Source organism: Chrysochloris asiatica, unplaced genomic scaffold (assembly GCF_000296735.1).
Source record: "Chrysochloris asiatica unplaced genomic scaffold, ChrAsi1.0 scaffold00002, whole genome shotgun sequence".
In the NCBI taxonomy this organism is placed as follows: Eukaryota; Metazoa; Chordata; class Mammalia; order Afrosoricida; family Chrysochloridae; genus Chrysochloris; species Chrysochloris asiatica.
The window spans coordinates 32000857-32003737 of NW_006408520.1; the positions used below are offsets into that span (position 1 = coordinate 32000857).

General features: G+C 36.6%; 1 protein-coding gene across 1 annotated transcript in view; it reads left to right on the forward strand.

The window, feature by feature from the left end:
* COL24A1 (collagen, type XXIV, alpha 1) overlaps positions 1–2881 on the forward strand; it is a 562513-nt gene that overhangs the window by 325064 nt on the left and 234568 nt on the right. The window lies entirely within an intron of this gene.

Consider the following 2881-nt stretch of genomic DNA (forward strand, 5'->3'; position numbering starts at 1 on the left):
GGGAATAGTTCTTGCAGCAGGGATTTGTTTCCTCTTTTGAGCTATTGCATTCATAGGTGTAGGTCCTGTTTATCGAATTGTATCAGATGACGCTTTTTTTCTTCTTCTTTCTTCTTCGGGCTGTATGTTTTTATGGGAACAAAACGCCTAGTCTTTCTCCCATAGAAGCTAGTGGGTTTGAACTGGCAGCCTTGCAGTTAGCAGTAAAGCACTTATCCTACAGCATCACAAGAATCTTTAAGTAGGCATGTATGTGAATAAAAATAATAATTAACTCACCTGTACTATCTACAGGAAATTTGGAAGACAACTACCTGACCAACCAATTGGAAAATATCTGTATTTGTGCTCATTCCAAATAGAGGTACCCCAAAGAAACATGAAAATCATGGAACAATATCATTAATATCATATGAAAGTAAAATTTTGCTGAAGATAATTTAAAAATGCCTGCAATAGTGCATTAACAGGAAACTGCCAAAAGCTTCAACTGGATTCAGAAGAAAATGCAGAACTAGGGATATCATTGCAAATGTCAGATGTATCTTGGATGAAAGCAGAGAATACAAGAAAGATATTTAGTTGTGTTTTATTGACTATGCAAAGACATTTGACTGTGAGGATTATGACAAACTATGGGTAACATTGCCAAAAATGGGTATTCCAGAACACTTGATGTGCTTATGAGGAACCTATACATAAACCAAGAGGCAGTCGGTAGACCAAGACAAGGGGATACTGAATGGGTTAGAATCAGGAAAGGGGTGTGCCAGGACTGTATTCCTTCACCATACTTATTCGGTATGCTGAGCAAATATTCTGAAAAGCTGGATTATATGAAAAAGAGTATGGAAAAGGACTCCACTAACAACCTGGACTGCCAGAAGAACAGGTCAGTGTTGAAAGTGGTACAACCAGAATACTCACTGGAGGCAAGGATGTCGAGACTTCATCAGACTTAAGGCATATTGTCAGGAAGTACCAATACATGGAGAAGGACATTATGCTTGGTAAATTGGAGGGTAAGCAAAAAAGAGGAAGACCCCCAATGAGATGAAATGACACAGTGGTGACAGCAATGGGTTCAAGTATAACAATTGTGAGAATGGCTCAGTACTGAGAAGTGTTTCATTTTGTTGTTTGGGGTTGCTATGATTTGTAATTCATACAATGGCACCTAACAACAAGTATCTACTGTGTCTATCTTAGAAACAGAGAATGTGCCTCGTTAGCCTTATTAATTACAGTTTTCCAAAAAATATAAATATTAGCCATTTATAATCTGCTGATAAAGTGAACAAAATGGAAATCTAGGAACCCTAGATTTGATAATATTTATTTTTAAAGTATACAAATCTACCATATAATAAATCTTCACAATGTTATTCATAATTCTTTATGATCCACACAATCAAATGCCCTTGTATAATCAATAAAACAGAGGTGAAAATCTTTTTGGTATATTCAGCTTTCAGCCAAGATCCATTTGTCATCAACAATACTATCCCTTATTCATAGACCTCTTCTGAATCTTACTTAAATTTTTATCAACTCCCTGTCATTCTACTGTTGCAACCAGGTTTTAATTATCTTCATCAAAATGTTACTTTTTTATATTAATTATATTGTTTGATAATTTCCACATTTATTTGCATTACCTTTATTTGGAATAGGTATATATATAGTGTATTCCTATTAGGTTGACTGGTGTTTAAAATGTCTTGGCATAGACAAGTGAGTATTTTAGCACTGCATCCATTTGTTGAAATATCTCAGTTTAATTCCTGAAGTCTTATTTTTACCAGTGCCTTAAGTACTATTTGGACTTCCTCCTTCAGTACCATCGGTTCTGGATCATATGCTACCTGCTGAAATGGTTGAATGTTAATCAGTTATTTTTGATACAGTTACTTCTCTGATGCTTCCAATAATGTTTGATATTTTACCCATAGAATCCTTCACCACTGCAACTTGAGCCTTGAAATTTTTCTCCAGTTCTTTCGGTTTAAGAAGCCATGAATGTGTTCTTTCCTTTTGGTTTTACTATTCTAGGTCTTTGCACATTTTGTTATAATTCTTTGTTTACTCAAACCACCCTTTGAAATCTTTTGTTCAGCTCTAATACTTAATTTATTTCATTTACTTTAGCATATATCTATGTTCAAGAGTGAATTTCAGAGTCTCTTTTGACATCCATTTTGGTTTTTCTTTTTTGTCTTTTAAATGACCTTTTGTTTTCTTCATGTATGATGTTCATGATATCATCCCACAACTCGTCTGGTCTAAAGTCATTTGTGTTAAGTGCATCAAATCTATTCCTGAGATGGTCTCTAACTTCAGGTGGGATATACTCAAGATTGTAAAGATTGTAATTGGCTAATGTTCTGAATGATGATATTAAACTTCTCTATCTTCTCTTTCCACAGAGGCAGTCAATTTGATTCCTGTGTGTTCGATCTGGCTAAGTCCACATTGTTGTTGTTGTTGTTGTCAGGTGCCATCGAGTTGGAACCAACTCATAGCGACCCCATGCACAGCAGAACTAAACAATTTCTGATCCTGGGCCAACTTCACTGCTGCTGCTACACTTGACGCCCTCAATGATGCCACCTGGCTGATCCACCTCATTGGGGGTCTTCCTCTGTTTCTCTGACCCTCCATCTTACCCAGAATGACATCCTTCTCCAGCGATTATTCCCTCCTGACAATATGTCCAAAGTATGAGAGACGAAGCTTAGCCATCCTGGCCTCCAAAGAGCACTCTGGCTGTACTTCTTCCAAACAGATCTATTGGTTCCTTTGGCTGTCCATGGCACTTTTAAGTATTCTCCGCCAACACCACAACTCAAAGGCATCAATTCTTCTATGATCTTCCTTATTC